At 37.6% G+C, this 20,342-nt stretch overlaps 1 pseudogene; it reads left to right on the plus strand.

Annotated features, from left to right (window-relative positions):
* The first annotated feature begins 4,990 nt into the window (after nt 1-4,990).
* Nucleotides 4,991-6,335, plus strand: LOC108512975 (protein phosphatase inhibitor 2-like; annotated as a pseudogene).
* The last annotated feature ends 14,007 nt before the right edge of the window (nt 6,336-20,342 follow it).

The raw sequence follows: 20,342 nt of genomic DNA on the forward strand, positions 1-20,342 counted from the left end.
GTTCAAACCATACAGAAGGATATGGAGTAAAAAGGTCTCCTTTGTTTCTCCCTCCTCCCCATTCCATTCTAGGTCCTAAAGGTAACTGTATGTAGTTTGTGTTATGCTAGGACATTTCCTGTGCTTTTACACATTCCAAGTGTATGGCAGGAAAAATCCTGAGACATCAACTGAAGGTTTCTACAACTGCGTCTTTCTACAATAAAGGCAGATAACGCATTTCCCCTCATGCAGTGGGAGACAGACCACAGGAAAACAGCAATGACCAAAAGATTAAGATTTTTCATTTAAAAATTTACATTTGAAAACCATGGTAAACCAGGTGTGATGGTCACATGCCTTTAACCATTTAGGAGGCTAAGGCAGGAAGACTGCTTGAGCCCAGGAGTTCAAGACCAGCCTGGACAACATGATGAGACTCAGCCTCTAAGAAAAAAAGAAAAAAAATTAGCTGGGCATGATGGCCCTCGCTTGTGGTTTTAGCTACTCAGGAGGCTGGGGCAGGAGGATCGCTTGGGCACAGGAGGTTGGAGACACAGCGAGCCGTGTTTGGGTCACTGTACTCTAGCCTGGGTGACAGAGTGAGACCCTGTTTCAAAAAAATAAATGAATAAAATAGAAAACCCAGTAGAGGCAAAATGAAAGAAAGGTCTTTGAAGATGAAAAACCTTACATTACTAGATATCTGAAGTCAGCACTTGTTCCATAAATAATAGATTTGGGAAGAACTCTGGATAATCTTAGAGCCAATTTTCTTGCTGTGGAAGTGATAAGAATCCACAGGCTGAAGAGAGGAATGAGTGTCAGGAACTGGTTTGGGGGTCTTGCACTCTGTAATCTAGTTAAACTGTGTGACAGAGGGTCAGTGCCTCCTCCAACCCAGAAATTTTTGGCATACAAGGGTGGGATCAAAGAGTGTGCTGTTTCTGGTCTACGGAATATTACAAATTTGAACAAAGTAAAGATATTTCTGACAGTTTCTAAACTCTCTTTGCTAAGTACTCAATAGAATGGACTGTCATCCAGGCTGGGTAAGGAAAGACGTTGACAAGGAAAGGAAGGAATCAGGGTTTCATGAGAGACAGGGTTCTGGGGATCCAAGCACCGTGATGAGGTCATGGCTAAGTTTTCTCTTGGGTAATGCAAAGAAAAGTTGACCTTTACTGCTGTGAAGCAAATTAGAAGCTAGCCTGGGGTGCCTTAGTTTGGTTTCTTCCAGAAGCAGTCCCTGACACAAGGACATGAGTGAAAGTAATTTATTTTGGAGGTGCATGAAACTTCAATATCAGCTGAGTGAAAGATAGATTGGGAAGGGAAAACAGCCAACGAAGGATGAATGACTGGAACTTAATCCCCTGGGGAAATTCTGGGAAAGCACATGCTTTAGAGTTAACCCAGCCATGTAAACAGGGAGTTGGGCAATTGTACATCAATTCCCATTGGCTGAAGGCTGCTGCCTGACATGTGAACTCTTCAGCCCTTCTAGTCTGCTGTGAGTTGGGCAGAGTGGCCCTTTTTGGCCTTGAGGAAGCCTTCAAGAATGATGCAAATGTCCAGCCAGTGTGCACTACAGTGGTAAGGCCCAAGGAACATGGCAGGTATTAGTAGCATCAGCCACACCAGGTCTGTTTCTAGTTGGAGAACCCTTAGATGGGCTGGAGCCTGTGATCTCTTACATCTATAATATCTGTGATCAGAATGGAAGAATTTTCTATTGTCTTTTTTTTTTTCCAATTTTGCCCAAGCCTTCATAAAGTCTTGTTAAAACTTTGACAACAGTCTTATTTTTACGTTCCTTTAATCAAGAAGGACAGGCCTATGTCCAAATATAGGAGGATGTATTAGTTTGCTAGGGCTACCATAAGAAATACCACAGACTGAATGGCTTAAACAACATAAACTTATTGCCTCATGGCTCTGGGGGCTAGAAATGTGAGATCAAGGTGTCAGCAGGGTTGGTTTCTTCTGAGGTCTCTATCCTTGGCTGGCAGATGGCTGTCTTTTCTCTGCATCTTCGTGTGGACTGTCCCCTGTGTATGTATGTCCTCATCTCTTCTTATATGGATACTAGCTATATTAGGACCTACTTTCACAACCTCTTTTTAACTTAATTATCTTTTTAAAGAGTCTAATTCCAAAAAAAATTCACATTCTGAGGTACTGGGTTTATTCAACATTATGAATTTATAGGGGGACACAGTTCAGCCCAAAAAGAGGAAAATGGGGCAAAGGGAAAATTCTCCTTCTCCATCTTCTTTCCTGTTCTCTCTCAAAGGCCAAGGGGAGTGAGAGCAACATTGGATCATGGGATCTTGGTTGCGCTGCAACTCAAGAGCTACCTGGTTTCAACATTAGCAGTGAGCAACAGCAGAGCTGAGAACAATGGTATAGAACCGAGTCACACTGAATCAGGCCACATTTCCCAGGCTAATTTGCAAACCAGAATTCCAGATACAATTTTTATTCACTCAAACTTTCCACTTATGAACTTCTTGAATATGTTTTGAAAAACTATGCACATCCTCATACATGTTTTTTAAATTTAACTTTTTATTTTGAGATAGAGAGTGACACACAGTTGTAAGAAATAATACAGACAGAACCTTTTACCCTTTAATCCAGTTTCCCTGATGGTAACATAACACTTCAGTACAGTATTGGAATCAGGATATTGACATTTGTATCAATGTCAATTATTACAGTCAAGACAGTATTTTTGTCACTCCAGGTATCCCTTATCTTTCCCTTTTATGGTCACTTCACCTCATTCCCACCCCCATCACTTCCTTAACCACTGGCAACCATGATTTTTTTCTCTATTTCTGTACTTTTGTGATTTCAAGCTTGTTAATACAAAATGTTATACAAAGGGATTGTGCTTTTTTTTTTGCTTTTCAATAAAGTTTATTTATTTATTTATTTATTTATTTATTTATTTATTTAGAGACAGAGTATCACTCTGTCACCCAGGCTGGAGTCCACTGGCACTATCTCAGCTCACTGCAACCTCCGCCTCCTAGGTTCGAGTGCTTTTCATGCCTCAGCCTTCCAAGTAGCTGGTATTACAAGCATGTGCCATCTTGCTCAGCTAATTTTTGTATTTTTAGTAGAGACGGGGCTTCACCATGTTGGCCAGGCTGGTCTCGAACTCCTGACCTCAAGTGATCCGCCTGCCTCAGCCTCCCAAAGTGCTGGGATTACAGGTGTGAGCCACCATGCCCAGCCTGGATTGTGCGTTTGATGTCAAGCCTATGAATTCTTTGCCTGGCTCTACATCTCAAAGATTTTCTCCTATTTTTCTAAAATTTTAATAGTTTTACACTTTACATTTACTCTGTAATCCATCTTTTTTGTTTGTTTATCTGTTTTTAGAGATGGGGTCTTACTCTCTTGCTCAGGCTGGAGTGAAGTGACATGATCACAGCTCACTGCAGTATGTAACCTTTTGGGATTGGCATTTTTCACTCAGTATAACTCTCTGGAGATTCATGCAGGTTGTTGTGTGTATCAGTCATTCTTTTTTATTGCTGAGTATTATTTCATGGCATAAGTGTATAATAGTTGGTTTAACCATTTACCTGTTAAAGGATATCTGGGTTATCTTTGGCTACAATGAGTAAGCAGTTAGACAAACATTTGCATACAAGGTTTTGTGTGAAGGCATTGTGTGTGCGTGTGTATATGTGTGTGCAAGTTTTCATTTCTTGGGGCTAAATACCCAGGAATGCAGTTGCTGGGCAGGATGGTAGTAGTATGCTTAGTTCTTGGATTTGCTGTTGTTGTCATTGGTTTGGTTTTGTTTTGTTTTTAAGAAACTGCCAAGTCATCTTCCAGAGTGGTTGTACCATTTTATATTCCCACCAGAAATTATGAGTGATCCACTATCTCCTCTTCCTTGCCAGCATTTAGTATTGTCGCTTTTTTTTTTTTTTTTTTTTTTTTTTTTTTTTTTTTTTTGAGATGGAGTTTCACTCTTGTTGCCTAGGCTAGAGTACAATGGCACGATCTCTGCTCACCACAACCTCCATCTCCCGGGTTCAAGTGATTCTCCTGCCTCAGCCTCCCGAGTAGCTGAGATTACAGGCATGTGCCACCATGCCCAGCTACTTTTGTATTTTTAGTAGAGACAGGGTTTCTTCATGTTGGCCAGGCTGGTCTCAAACTCCTGAACTCAGGTGATCCACTCACCTTGGCCTCCTAAAGTGCTGGGATTACAGGTGTGTGCCACTGCGCCTGACCCATTGTCACTACTTTTATTTTAGTCATCCTGATAGATGTGGAGTGATATTTCATTGTGGTTTTAAATTGCATTTCCCTAATGGCTAATGATGTTGAACAACTTTTCATGTGCTAATTTGCCATTTTAATATCCTCCTTAGTGAAATATCACCTTAAGTCTTTTGCCTGTTTTCTAATTGTATTTTTAATGTGTGTTTTTGTTGTTGTTGAGTTTTGAGAGTTCTTTATATATTCTAGATACTAGTCCTTTGTTCAATATATGGTTTGCAAATATTTTCTCCTATTGTGTAGCTCATTTTTTCATCCACTTACCAGATCTTCACAAAGCAACACTTTTACATTTTGATGAAATTCAATTTATCAGTTTTTCCTTTCATAGATCATGCTTTCGATGTCAAGCCTAAGAATTCTTTGCCTAGACCTATATCTCAAATATTTTCTCCTATTTTTCTAAACTTTTAGTAGTTTTATGCTTTACATTTACTACATAATCTTTTATTTATTTTAATTAATTAATTGTATCTGGTAAAGGTTAAGGTATTGCATTTCTCTGACTTTTTTTTTTTTTTTTTTGAGACAGAGTCTTGCTTAGTCACTCAGGCTAGAGTACAATGGTGCTGTCACAGCTTATGACAGCCTCGAACTCCTGGGCTCAAGCAATCCTCCTGCCTCAGCATCCCAAGTAGCTGGGACTACAGGCAGGAGCCACCACACCAACATAATTTTTCATTTTTGTGTATAGACAGGGTCTTGCTATCTTACCCAGGTTGGTCTTGAACTCCTGGACTCAAGCAATCCAATCCAGTTTGAATTAACTTTTGCATAAGGGGTGAGACCTAGGTCAAGGTTCATCTTTATTTTATTGTCTTGCTTATGGATGCCCAATTGTTCCATTTCACCATTGTTCAATTCACCATTTGTTAAAAGGCTATTTTCTTCCATTGACTTCTTTTGTACCTCTTTCAAAAATCATTTGGGCAGACTGTGTGGGTCTTTTTCTGCGTTCTCTATTTTGTTCCGCTGATTTGTGTGTCCATTCCTCTGCTAGTACCACACAGTCTTGATTACTGTAGGTATATAACAACACTTGAAATAGGGCAGACTGATTTTCAATCACTTTATTCTTCTTTTTCAAGAATGTTTTAGGCGTCGGCGTCGCTCCCGCCCTGGAGCTCTAGGCCCGCGTTTCCCCTCGAGCCGTGGGTCAAGCGCCGGCGGCTAAGGGTGTGCGAGGAGCCTCCACCCGTTCTGCGTTGGGCCTGGCGTCGGGGTCGTTGTGTCCTGACAACCACTCCCGTACCCATTTCCGAGGCAGCAGGTGCAGCCGCTTTAGCGCTGAGCCGGCTCGGCGTCTGTCTGCTGGTCTCTGCTAAAGCCGACCCTTCTCTTCGCGGACCCACGCCAAGCAGCGACCCGGAGCCGACACCTGGAGCGCCTGGCAATGGCGGCCTCGACGGCCTCAAAACGGCCCGTCAAGGGGATGGATCCTGAAGGACAAGACCTCTACGACCCCCTCTATGGTGGCGTCGGCCGAACGGCCCCGCGGGAGTGTCCACGAGGAGCTGAGCAAAAAATCCCAGAAGTGGGATGAAATGAACATCCTGGCGACATATCATCCAGCAGACAAAGACGATGGTTTAATGAAAATAGATGAACCAAGCACTCCCTACCATAGTATGATGGGTGATGATGAAGGTGCATGTAGTGATACAGAAACCCCCGAAGCCATGGCACCAGATATCTTGGCTAAGAAATTGGCTGCTGCTGAAGACTTGGAGCCAAAGTATCGGGTTCAGGAACAACAAGGCAGTGGAGAGGAGGATAGTGACCTCTCATCTGAAGAACGAGAAGAAAAGCGACAATTTGAATGAAAAGGAAGTGCCACTGCAATGAAGGACTCAATATCAAACTAGCTGGACAATTTCAAAAGACCTATATGATGATGATGGAGATGAAGAAATGTTAGAGTCTGCAGGTGGAGAAAGCATGAATACGGAAGAATCAAATCAAGGATCTACTGTAAGTGACCAACAGCAAAACAAATCACGAAGTTCATAGAAGAGATTTGTTCAACACTGCAATTGTTTGTTAGATATGAACCCAGTTGCTATAATACATTGCTTCTTGTTCTCCACAAATCATGACTTAAGTATCAAAATGCATACCAGTTATTATATATTGCCAGTAATTAAATGATAACCTTAGAGACTGATTAGACTGAAATGAAAATGCCTGATATGTGTGTATATATGTGTGTGTGTCTATATATATATATACACATACTTGTGCCTAGTACTTTACCACAAATACAGTGTAATACCGTCAGTTCGAAACTGTATTGCTTTTCTGAAAACATTGGTTAACTTGTATATTATATAGCTTTTTATGCTTTAGAGGTTCAACAATATCTTTGGGGGAGAACTAATTTATTTTCATCATTCTAAATGTGGTGGTAGCTCTTATAAAGTTTGTTGATTTTTTTTAAAATCAAAAGCCAATTGAACAACAGGATATATAGGTTGATAAATCTTCAGGCTGAATAGTATTTTAACACTTGTCTTCAACTTGATTTGTCTGTTTAATTGAAAAGGATTTAAGAGTTACTGTTGCATTTTCTGGCCTACTATCTTTAAAATTCTTGTTGTGTTTCTTTGTGTTTACAAGGAAAGGACTAGACTGTTTCTCGACAAAACTAGCTTTTTTTTTCTCACAAATTATCAGGTTAAACTTGCATTGATGTCTGCTCTTTTTTTTTTTTTTTTTTTTTAAATGTTTTTGGTACACTGGGCAGACTTCAGTTTTTTAAAAAATAAATATTGTAATGTAGCTATCTCGGCATTCCCTTTAAATACCTGTCTTAACCTCCTGCTTTTATTTCCTACTCCTTTCCACACATATACACACAATCCTTTACCTTTTAAAGGATCATTAGGATTATCACACATTAGGAAGTCTTTCTCTCATGTCGTTTGCAGCAATATTGAAATTCTTATTTTGACCATCAATGTCTATTAATTCTTCTAATACATGAAGAAAATAGGTTGAGTAGCAGCAGTACCCCATAGGCAGGAAATACAGTTTAACCGCTAGATTTCTATACCTCTCTGATTTACAGCTTACTAATTAAATTGCTATTATTAGTTTGCTTGGCTTAATTAGACTTAAGAAAACAACTAACTGAGGGTTTTTGTTTTATCAGTTTTTTTTTTTTTTTTGGTTTAATTAAACTTAAAAAAAAAACTAACTGGGGGTTTTTTTTTTTTTATTTTTTTTTTTTTTTTTTTTTTTGCATGAGGAGAGAATTATATATAACCAGTGATATGATTATTCCTGAAGGTACAGACAGAAGTAAACCTGGGAACATTATTTAATTTAAAAACTNCACTCCAGCCTGGGCGACAGAGCGAGACTCCGTCCAAAAAAAAAAAAAAACTTTAATCCCTACTATAAGGGAATACGATAATGTATACTATGACAAATGTACTTTATTCTTCTAACACAGTAAAGAATTATTTGGGAACTTTTTCCTGAAACTAAGTGCAGGAAAGCTCTGTGTGTCTTGGTTTCGTGATGGTTTCATTTCTAGCCATACAACTGATGGATTGTGTACAATTTCTGTTAGTGCCAAAATAATCTGTTATATGAACAGACTTCTAAAATAATTTCTCTATATCATATACGTAAGAAGTCTTTCATTGAACAGCTTATCTTCCACTTGCAAGTTTACAGAAATATCAATATGTCAAAATAAATAAAAAGTGGAAGAATTCTTTGCTGTTAGAAGAATGTGCTTATTATTTTGATTTATTAAATGGTATATAATCAAAGTACTGCTGATTTATAGGTGCAGTATTCTACTAAACACTTCAGCTAGTAATACCGCTGATTTAGAAACAAAACTGTTGATTTTTGCTTTCTGAATTTAGAATGCTGGGATTACCTGTTTAAGCCTGTTTTGGGGAATATAGAGATTAAGTCTGTACATACCTGTGCACATATATTCATGCACCCTCTGATTTTGGTTTTCTTGTTTTTGAGTTGTTAGAAAGTATCCACTTACTCTTCTTTTTGTAGAAGTAGCTGTTTTAGAGAGAAGAAAGGATAAGACTTTACATAGTTTATTCTTTTTGTGTTTTCTACAAACTTTTTTGAATTTCAAATCACAAGCAAACTAATTTTCCGATTTTTAGAAAGTAGATGATGATTTCAGAGGAGTAAGACATGCTAAACAGCATGCTCGGTAGAATTTTAGGTAGTCAAATGCAACTGAGAAAAAGTATTTTCAAGTCATAAGTTGCTAATTGATATGCTATGAACTAGTCAAAATATGAACCATATGATTCAAGTTAGATTTTCCTCTAGAGATGGATCTGCAGGGATGACTACAATTTGGCATAATGGTGTAAATGAATTGTTAAGGGTAACTTCAAGTTGAAGATTAAAGCAAGATGCCATTTCCTCCATGTCTTTCATTTTGTTTATATTTTTTCCCTTTAAGTTAGTATACACTACACGCACTGCAATAAAATATAATAACACGAAAAAAGAATATTTTAGATATTCTAGTTCCTTTGCCTTTCCATGTAAATTTTAGAATAATCCTACCTATAATCAACAAATCTTGCAAAAATTTTGATTGGAATTGTGTTAAACTTGTATATCAGTTCGGGGAGAATTGACATATTTACTATGTTGAGTCTTCCAATCCATGAACAGTATTGCTCTCTATGTAGCTAGAGACTAAATAGATCTTCTTTGATATCATTCACCAGCATTGCATAGTTTTTAGCTTGCAAGCCTTACATGTTTTGTTAGATTTACACATAAGTGTTTCATGTATTTGAGTAATTGGAAATAATATATTTATATTTTTGGGCCAGGCACAGTGGCTAATGCCTGTAATCCTAGCACTTTTGGAGGCCGAGGCGGGCTGATCACGAGGTCAGGAGATCGAGACCTTCCTGGCTAACACGGTGAAACCCCGTCTCTACTAAAAATACAAAAAATTAGCTGAGCGTGATGGCGGGTGCCTGTAGTCCCAGCTACTGGGAAGGCTGAGGCAGGAGGATGGCATGAACCCGGGAGGTGGAGCTTGCAGTGAGCCGAGATCATGGCACTGCACTCCAGCCTGGGTGACAGAGTGAGACTCCATCTCAAAATAATAATAATAATAAAAATAACAATATTTTTGGTATCACCTGTTCATTGTGAGTATGTAGAAATATAATTGAAACTGGTTTGTTTGTCCTGTATTCTGTTAATTTGCTGAAATCACATATTCTAGAAGGTTTTCTGTAGATTCCTTGTGATTTTCTACATAGACAATCATGTCACTTACAAATGGGAACTGTTTATTTCTTACTTCACAATCTGTATGCCTTTAATCTCCTTTTTCATGCCTATTGCACTGTCTAGAACTTCGAACACTGTGAATAAGAGTGGTGACAGTGGACATTCTTGCCTTGTTCCTGATTGTAGGTAGAAACTATTCAGTCTTTCAAAATGAAGTATGTTAGCCATAGGAGTTTTGTAGATGATCTTTATCAAGTAAAGAAAGATATTATCTACTCCTGTATTTCTGAGATTTAAAAAAAATAATGAATGGGTGTTAAAGTAGGTTAAATACTTTTTATTCATTAATTGATATGAACAAGTAAATTTTCCTCTTCAGCCTGTAATATGATGGATTACATTAATTACTTATGAATATCCAACCAGCTTTGCATCCCTGGGATAACTCTCACGTGGTCATTGTACATAATTCTTTTTATATATTGGTAAATCCCACTTGCTAATGTTTAGTTAAAGATTGCTGCATCATGAGGAATATTAGTCTACAGTTTTCTTTTCTTCCCATTGTCATTGTTTGATTTTGGTATTGGGGTAATTCTAGCTTTATAAAATAAACTGGGAAATGCTTCCTCTGCTTCTATTTTCTGGAAGAGATTGTTAATTGGTGTTAATTCTTCTTTAAATCTTTGGTAGAATGCCTCATTAAAACTATTTGTTCCTAAATATTTCCTTTTGTGAGTTTTTAAACTATGAATTTAATTTCCTTAATAGGTATAGAAATTTTGAATTAATTATTTTATATTTAGTGAGTTGTGGCACTTTATATTTTTTGAAAAAATGATCCATTTCATTTAAGTGTCAAATTTATGTGTGTAGAATTGTTCATAGTATTATTTTATTATCCTTTTGATGTCTGTAGAATCTTTGGTGATATCCCATTTCATTTCATAGCTTCTGTCTGCTGTCTTCTTTTTTACTTTCTGAGCCTTACTAGTGGTTTGCCAATTTTATTAATCTTTCAGAGAGCCAGCTCTTTGCTTCATTGATTTTTTTTTGTTTTTGCTTTTGTTGATCTGTTTTCAGTTTCACTGTTCTGCTGGCGTTTTATTTTGCTGTTCTTTTTCTAGATTCTTGAGGTGAGAGCTTAGATTATTGGTTTGAGACTTTTCTTCTTTTCCAATGTATGCAGTTAGTGTTTTAAATTTACTTCTCAAATGCAAATTAAAACCACAATGAAATGCCATCTCATGCCAGTCAGAATGGCAATTATTAAAAACTCAAGAAACAACAGATGCTGACAAGGTTGCGGAGAACCTTGTTTCTTTACATTGTTGATGAAATGCAAATTAGTTCAACCATTGTGGAAGACAGTGTGGCAATTCCTCAAAGATCTAGAACCAGAAATACCATTTGACCCAGCAATCCCATGACTGGGTAAATACCCAAAGGAATACAAATCATTCTATTATAAAAATACACGCACGTGTATGTTCATTGCAGTACTATTCACAATAGCAAAGACATGGAATCAACCCAACTGCCCATCAATGACAGACTGGATAAAGAAAATGTACATATGCACCATGAAATACTATACAGCCATAAAAAGGAATGAGATCCTGTTGTTTGCAGAGACATGAATGAAGCTGGAAGCCATATCCTCATCAAACTAATGCAGGAACAGAAAACCAAACACCACATGTTCTCACTTGTAAGTGGGAGCTGAACAATGAAAACACATGGACACACGGAGGGAGAAAACACACACTGGGGTCTGTCTGGGGGAGGGGTGGGAGGAGGGAGAGCATCAGGAAAAATAGCTAATGCATGCTTGGCTTAATGCCTAGGTAATGGGTTGATATGTGCAGCAAACCACCATGGCACATGTTTACCTATGTAACAAACCTGCACATCCTGCACATGTACCCTGGAACTTAAATTTACCTCTTATAACTACTATAACTGTATCCCACAAATTCTAATACAGCATATTTTCAATTTTGTTTAGTTGTGTTTATTGTGTGTATTTTTTAAAAGTNGACTGGATAAAGAAAATGTACATATGCACCATGAAATACTATACAGCCATAAAAGGAATGAGATCCTGTTGTTTGCAGAGACATGAATGAAGCTGGAAGCCATATCCTCATCAAACTAATGCAGGAACAGAAAACCAAACACCACATGTTCTCACTTGTAAGTGGGAGCTGAACAATGAAAACACATGGACACACGGAGGGAGAAAACACACACTGGGGTCTGTCTGGGGAGGGGTGGGAGGAGGGAGAGCATCAGGAAAATAGCTAATGCATGCTTGGCTTAATGCCTAGGTAATGGGTTGATATGTGCAGCAAACCACCATGGCACATGTTTACCTATGTAACAAACCTGCACATCCTGCACATGTACCCTGGAACTTAAATTTACCTCTTATAACTACTATAACTGTATCCCACAAATTCTAATACAGCATATTTTCAATTTTGTTTAGTTGTGTTTATTGTGTGTATTTTTTAAAAGTTTCCTTGAGACTTCCTCCTTGACCCATGTATTTCTAAGTGTGTTGTTTTGTCTCCAAATGTTTAGAGATTTTCCTGTTATTTTTCTGTTGTTGATTTCTGGTTTGGTTCCATTGTGGTAGGAGAATACTTTCTTTATGATTTTATTTAAAAAATTTGTTGGTGTTTGTTTTATTGTCTTAGATATGGTCTATCTTGGCATATATTCTGTAGGCACTTAAAAAAAATGTGTATTCTGGCTGGGTGTGGTGGCCCATGCCTGTAATCCTAGCACTTTGGGAGGCTGAGGTGGGTGGACCACCTGAGGTCAAGAGTTTGAGACCAGCCTAAGCAACATGATGAAACCTCATCTCTACCAAAAAAAAAAAAAAAAAAAAAAAAAAAAAAAAAAAATTAGCCAGGCATGGTGGCGTGTGCTTGTAATCTCAGTTACTTGAGAGGCTGAGGCAGGAGAATTGCTCAAACCTGGGAGGCAGAAGTTGCAGTGAGCCGAGATTGTGCCATTGCACTCCAGTGTGGGCATTAAGAGTGAAACTCCATCTCAAAATAAATAAATAAATAAATGTGTATTCTGCCATGGAATACTATGCAGCCATAAAAAGAATGAGATCATGTCTTCTGCAGGGACACAGATGGAGCTGGAGGCCATTATCCTTAGCAAACTAATGCAGGAACAGAAAACCAAATACTGCATGTTCTCACTTATAAGTGGGGGCTAAATGATGGAACACCATAGAGAGGGAAAACACATCCTGGGACCTATTGGAGGGTGGAGGTTGGGAGGAGGCTGAGGATCAGAAAAAGTAACTAATGGGTACTAGACTTAACTCCTGGATGATGAAGTAATCTGTACAACAAACCTCCATGACACTAGTTTACCTGTGTAACAGACCTGCACATGTACCCCTGAACTTAAAATAAAAGGAAAAAAAAAAAAAGAGAAAATCTTGTGGAATCTACTAAAAGCAAGGAAAAAGAAAATAATGTATTTTTTGTTGTTGATTGGAGTGTTCTGTAAATGTTGATTAGATCTTATTGTTTGATGTTGTTTATTCTTCTATTTTTTTTTCAATTTTTGTCTATTTGTTTAATCAATTGTTGAGAGAAAACTATTGAAGTCTTCAACTATCATTGTTGATTTGCCTATTTTCTTTTCAGTTCTATCAGTTTTTGCTTTATGTAATTTGCAGCCCTGTTGTTTGGTGCATACATATTTAAGATTGCTGTGTCTTTTTGGTAGATTTACCCTTTTATCATTATATAGTGTCCCTACCCATTTCTAGTAATTTTTTTGTTCTAAATTTATTTGATATTAATATAGCCACCCTTTATTTATTATTTTTGCCTGATATATGTTTTTCTATCCTTTAGCTTATGAACCACCTATATCATTATATTTGAAGTGAGTTTATCATAAACAGCAAATAATTGACTTTTTTTTTTTGTTTGAGACGGAGTCCCGCTCTGTTGCCCAGGCTGGAGTGCAGTGGTGTGAAGTGGCATGATCTCAGCTCACTGCAACCTCCAGCTCCCGGGTTCAAGNACAGGCTTGAGCCACCGTGCCCAGCCCAGCTGGCTAATTTTTGTATTTTTAGTAAAGACGGAGTTTCACCATGTTAGCCAGGATGGTTAACTCCTGACCTCGTGATCCACCCACCTCGGCCTCCCAAAGTGCTGGGATTACAGGCATGAGCCACTGCACCCGACAGAGTCATATTTTTAAATCTATTCTGCCAAGCTTTGTCTCGTATAATTGATGTATTTAGGCCATTTATATTTCCTATAATATTGTTATGTCCAGGCTTAAGTCTGACATTTTATTTTTGTTTTCTGTTTGTTCACTCTGTTTTTCATTTCTTTGTTTTCTTTGTCAGTGCTTCCTAAATAATTTTAAAATTCCACTTTAATTTATCTATAGCTGTGTGTGTGTACGTGTGTGTACCTCTTTGTATAGCTCTTTTAGTGGTTGTTCTAGGTATTACATTATATTTATGTAACTTATTTATTGTCATTAATTACCAGTCTGAGTGATGTGTAGAAATTTCTTCTCCCTTTATGTTTGTTTACCCTCCTTCATTTATAATTGCCTGTAGTATTTTCTCTATATACATTTATAACCATATGATACAGTATTAAAGGTTTTTCTTCAATCCTATAATTTAGATAACTCAAGAGAAGAAGTAAAGTCCATTTTTTAACCCATATTTTTTCTTGACATGTTCTTTCTTCCTTCCTGATGTTCCAACTGTCCTCAATTTAACTTTTTGGTTTTTTTAGGGTCGACCTGTTAGTGACAAATTCTGTTAGTTTTCCCTCATCTGTGTATGTCTTAATTTCCCTGGATATTTTTGCTGATACAGTGTTCTAAGTTGACATTTTTTTTTTTCCTTTCAGCACTGGAAAAATGTGGTGACCTCCTTTAAGCTTACACAGTTTCTGATGAAAATTTTGCTGTCATTTTTTTCACCTGTTAGATGTCATTTATCTCTTACTGCTTTCAAGACTTTTTTTGTCTTTAGTTTTTAGTTAATTACTATGGTTTTGGTGTGGCTTTCTTTGGGTTTCTCCTGTTTGGGGTTCACTCACCTTCTTAAATCACTAAGTTTATGTCTTCTGCCAAATTTGGGAAGTTTTCAACCATATTTATTTGACAATTTTTTTCAGATTCACTCTCTTTTTCCTCATTTTGGGACTCTGAGTACATGAACATTAAATCTTTTGTTATAGCCCCATGGGTCCCTGAGGCTTTGTCCATTTTTTTCCGTGCATTTTCTTTCTTTCCTTTGTTCAGATTGGGTGATTGCTATTGTTCTCTCTTCAAGGTAGCTAATTCTTTCCTCTGTTCCCTCCTGCTGCTGAGCTTGTTTATTGTGCTTTTTATTTTGGCTATTGTACTTTTCAGTTCTAAAATTTCCACATTTTCTTCCCTATATATCCTATTTTTATGCTGAAACATCCTATTTTTTTCTTTTCTGCTCTTTTCTTCTTTTTTTAAACCACAGAACTGGACATCCTATTTTTTCATTCTTTAAGTGTTAATTGCTCATCAAAGCATTTTAATAATGGTGGCTTTAAAATCTTCATCAGGCGTTTCTTTCCGTTTTGGCATCTATTTTATTGTTGTTGTTTTTTTTTTTTTTTTTTTTTTTTTTTTTTTTTTTTTTTTAATTCAGTTTGAGGTATTCCTGGTTCCTGATATGACAAATAATTTCCAATTAAAACTTGGACATTTCAGGCATTATGTTATAAGGCTATTGTCTTATTTAAACTCTTTGTTTTAGTTGGCTTCTTTTAACACCACTCCAGTAGGTAGGTAGGGGAGCTTCATGACTCTAGGTAGGGGTAGGAGCCCAGGTTTCTCACTCTGCCTTCATTGACACCTCAGATGGGTCCTCATTATTACTGAGTGGGGAGAGAAATTCTGCCTCCCTCTCAGGTGCCCACTAATACCTCCCTGGCTGGTTGGGATAGGAGTGCCACATACTATCCCTCACATGACCTCTACTGACACCAAGATGGAACAGTGGAGTGGAGGAGTGAGTAGTAGGTATCAGGGAGTGGTTGCTGGATTAACTCTGGGTGGTGATGAAAATCCTCACTCTCCATTAGGCATTGTCTGCCACCACCCTAGAGGAGGGTGGGGAATGGAAGTCTAGGTTTCCACTGACATTTCAGGGGCTTGGGGAAGGGAGTACATTTTCACCAAGGGGGCATGAACATCCTGACTCCCTACTCACTTTCTCTGACACCATCCTGGTGTGTGTGCATGTGTGTGTTGAAGTGTTGGGTTCCTTATTACAGTCAGGTGAGGGTGAAAGTCTAGGCTCCTCATTTGACCTTAGCTGGTGGGAGTGGAGTCACAATTTTTTCTGTGGTGTTTGGCTGGCCCCATCACCCAAGATGAAGTGTAGTGGTGCAATCATAGCTCACTGTAACCTCGAACTCCTGGGCTCAAATGATCCTCCTGCCTCAGTCTTTTGAGTATCTAGGACTACAGACACATCTGACTATGCCTGACTGATTCTGTTATTATTATTATTATTATTCATAGAGATAGGGCCTCATTATGTTGCCCATGGCTGGTCTTGAACTCCTGGCCTCAAGCAATCCTACTGCCTGGCCTCCTCCCCAAAATTACTTTAAATGATATAACAGCTGACAGCTTGAATAGGTCCTCTTTATTTTGTTGGAGGCAGAGTATTAGAAATGACCTAACAAAAATAATTTGTTTCCTGTCACTAGACTCATTCACTGTGTCAATGAGTGTGTCAGTGGTTTGTGGGAAGCAAACTTAAATGAAAATGTATTTAATTAAATGTTACAAGAGATTTAAAAAAAAAAAAAAAAAAACTATTGACTCCTGTGAATTTCAGAAAAATATTGCAAGTCATTTGACTTAGTTACTTCGCTTGCACTCTATGTAAAAATTTTAGAATTTTACCTCTTTGGAAAACTCCTAATATCAGTAGTGATAATGTTGTTTTGCAGCCTCAAATGATTTTGTTACTTTGGACTAATTTTCAGTTGAGTTATTGAATAAGTGGACTTTTTATTACCTAAACATATTCTTAAGTATATCATATCTTAGCGTACTCCGATGTTATCTACGTAGTAACTGGGGCTGGCCGCTGGTTTCCTAAAATAAATGTTCTATTATAAACTAGAGAATCAGAAAATTATTGGGGTCACTAAGTGACTTTCTATGTATATACCTTTGTCCATATTTAATTTTGCAAAACTCAAATTAAGGTGGTAAATTCTGTGTGGATATACCTTCATGTATTGTATTGATAAGATTAACTACATTTTAAAACTAAAGTTGAAAGCTTTAAATAAAATTGTCATTCAACTATATATGTATTTCTGTAAAACACACACATAATGATGAATTCGAATTAATAAGCAAAAAAGGAGAGGATTTGTCATTTAAAATTGATCTTGGAATATACGCTCTACACTTAAAGAGACAGGAAAAACTTTTTCTTTCCCTTTAGCATAATCTGCCCAGCAAGTGGTGGTTTCTTATCAGAATGCTCTCACTTAATATCTTGATAACTTTTAGTGCTTTGTGCTGATAGCATCAAGTTTTTAAATTATTTTAAAAACAAACAACGAAAAAACCCATTTGCTTCTGAAACACCTAAATTTTCTTATACTTGTTACCTTCCTTATGTTTATTTTCAAATGTTTCATTGTCACTCGGTTATTGAGATATCAAAACTATAACAGTTGCTCACTCTCAGGTACCTATGCACTTAAGTGACCAGTTTCTCTGAAAATTCTTTTTTATTGTTGCCTCCTTCAAACCTCATACCCTGAATCCAGAATACTAACACTGTCAAGCTATTTTTCACGCCTTCAAATCTTTTTTTTTTCTCACTAGACAGCCACTCCCCTTTTGCCACTAGGTGGAGCCAAAGGCTTAATCTTTCACCTTCCTGCGCCTGTGAAGGAAGCTAAAAGTAATTAGATGTGTTTGGCATGATTTATATATTTTAAATTAAGGCTGTACTATCAAAAGAGCTACCCTGTGTCTCAAACCCACAATGTGGTAAAAGGTGACAAATAAAAAACAGTAGCTCAATTTTCTAGATTAATTTTGTCCAGGTTAAAAATACTATTGATATACGTTTTAGTGACCGCATAGTTTTCAGTAAGGGTAAAAGGATGCTCTTGTTCGTACTCCAAGTTTGGCATGGTGACTGTTAATACATTCATTTTGAAGAAGATTTTGCTTCTGGGTTTAAAATACTGTTGTCAATTCGTAGGAGTCCTAATGCACACTTTAAAGGGTAGATCGGAAAGAAGACCATGGAAAGTTGTCAATGCCCTCACTGTCTAAAGTGTGTTCATATCTTTGGACTAATGACTCTTAGTCCTTGTGCAATGGTGAAATGGAAGATTCTACTCTTCTAGTCCGATATTGTCGGTCACTGTAATAAATTAAACAGAGCTGTCTGGCCTTGCTGTGAACAGATGCTTTCTGCTTTATCCTCATGCTTGTCTGAAGGCCTCTGCTATAAGTTGCTCATCAAAAGCTGGGTCTTTTGAGAGAAACAGCAGGAAGGACAACCTCAGAGGCTCCGTGGAAATGACTCTACAATTTTTTTTTTTTGAGATAGAGTCTCACCCTGTTGCCCAGGCTGGAGTGCAGTGGCAAGATCTTGGCTCAATGCAACCCTTGCCTCCTGGGTTCAAGTGATTCTCCTGCCTCAGCCTCCCGAATACAGGTACATGCCACCACACCTGGCTAATTTTTGTAGTTTTAGTGGAGATGGGATTTCACCATGTTGGCCAGGCTGGTCTCTGACTTCTGACCTCAAGTGATGTGCCCACCTTGGCCTCCTAAAGTGCTGGGATTATAGTCATGAGCCACCGCACCCGGCCTCTACTAGATATTCTTGACACTTGATACTGCAGAGAATAGAATTGCAAGAACAAATTTACTAGTTTAGGCTGATGTTGCCACCCCTGGTCAGATTATGCCAGGGGACATAAAAATTAGCATTTATAGGACTGTTTTAGTACAGAAGCAGATGCATTCATCAACATAGTCTGCTAACCCCAGATCAATGGAACAAGAAATGAGACTGGGTAAAGTTGTAAACCAATGTTTAATTATGATGATTTATTTTAGAATATTGTAGATACTATTTTAAATGTTCATTTTTTTTTTCTGATAAGCCTGCCCTTTGGAATAAATGTTCTATTTTCTGATAAGCCTATGAGAAAGCATTTTATTTCTTCTTGGTTTGTCTATCTACACTCCTCAATTTCAGCCTATGCTTGTGAAAAATGAAACTTAAAGTTCTTTGAATGGTATCTTGTTCCCAAGGAATCTCAGAATTCAGGAAAGATAAGCTATAGTAAATCTCAATATAGTTTACAAGGTAATTAGGAGAAATTGAGGATGATATAATGACTCTATTGACTGGGATTCTGGAAAGTACTTTTACAATATTTTAAGCTTAGAAAAATCTCAACTATCCTTTGTGAAAGAACATTGAGTGAAAATTTGCTCCCATACATCTATAAACAACCAAGCATTTTTATAGATAGGATCACTGGTAAAATATACGATGATTCTATAGAAAATTTGACATACAGTTCTTTTCTGCAAACTATGCTAGGTGCTTTTATGGATCACTTTATGTTTTTATAGCCATGTATTAAATGTGCAATGGTTCAATAGTCCTTCTACCTATAAATCTGGAATCATGATTATGCCAGAAATGTTATATTTAAGGGAAAATCTCATTTAATTGGGTATTAGATCATTAAAGAGCAAGGATTGCAGTTCATATGTAGAAACAGAGCTTACAAAGTCCTCCTAGGATAGGAACTCATAGCTTATTGAGTCCCCACCTGACAGGTGGAAAAGGATGTTACTTGTGACAAGTCCAGATCACTGGTGAACTTTGGGCATCTCAGAGAAAATGGGTTAAAATCCACAGTTACAGGCACTGCAAGCAAAATCCTTAGCTGTTGAGTTCTCCTGAGGGAGAGTTCTCAGAATAAATGAGTTGATGAGTGACAACACAATTATTACTAGATCATGAAAGAAGTAAATATGATTATGACCTTACGGGCTAAGCCCTTCCAGACAGAGGTGATTTCTCGAGGCTTCATAGCATAAGACTTTTGTTTTGCTGACTACACGACAAGGGGCTCTTTATATCTTAACCCTAAAACAGGCCAGTTAGAGACGATAAAATGAGTGGAACTGAATTAGAGCATTTCTGAAAAGTTTTATTTGGTTAATTCTGCCCCTTAAGGTCAGAAATTGTGTAGGAAAAGTGTTTCAAAATTATAAGTAAGGCAAAATTGTACGTGCTTGATTATTTAATATCACACTTGAACCTTTGCTCATAACCCTGCCTGATCAAAACCTGAGTGTCTCAGAGATTGTAATTTGCCTAAGAAGAACCCGGCCAGCCCTGTGCAATTAGAGGTTAATCAGCAGAGAGCTGATAAGGGATGCTGGCTTTCTCTTTTTCTCTGGTAAAGAAGATAACGCCAAGGTTATGATTTTATTGCCCTCTAGTACATTAGCCACTTTGAATCTCTGCCTAGAAAGTATTTCCTCACTGAGAGATACAGCTCTGTTTTTCAAATACTCTTTGGATCAAGGCTCTTGTATTCTTCCTGGTTCCTTCTTTGAGTTTGGTAAAACTTTGAAAAGTCTACCAAAGAAATTTCTCTCAGAACTAGACTTATAGAGAGGAAATGCTGGAACTACGGATGAGAGGCACATGTGTGTAAAGGCTCAGACCACACAGAAAGCAGGTCTGA

The sequence above is a fragment of the Rhinopithecus bieti genome, unplaced genomic scaffold (genome assembly GCF_001698545.2).
Source record: "Rhinopithecus bieti isolate Rb0 unplaced genomic scaffold, ASM169854v2 scaffold_31525, whole genome shotgun sequence".
Classification (NCBI taxonomy): Eukaryota; Metazoa; Chordata; class Mammalia; order Primates; family Cercopithecidae; genus Rhinopithecus; species Rhinopithecus bieti.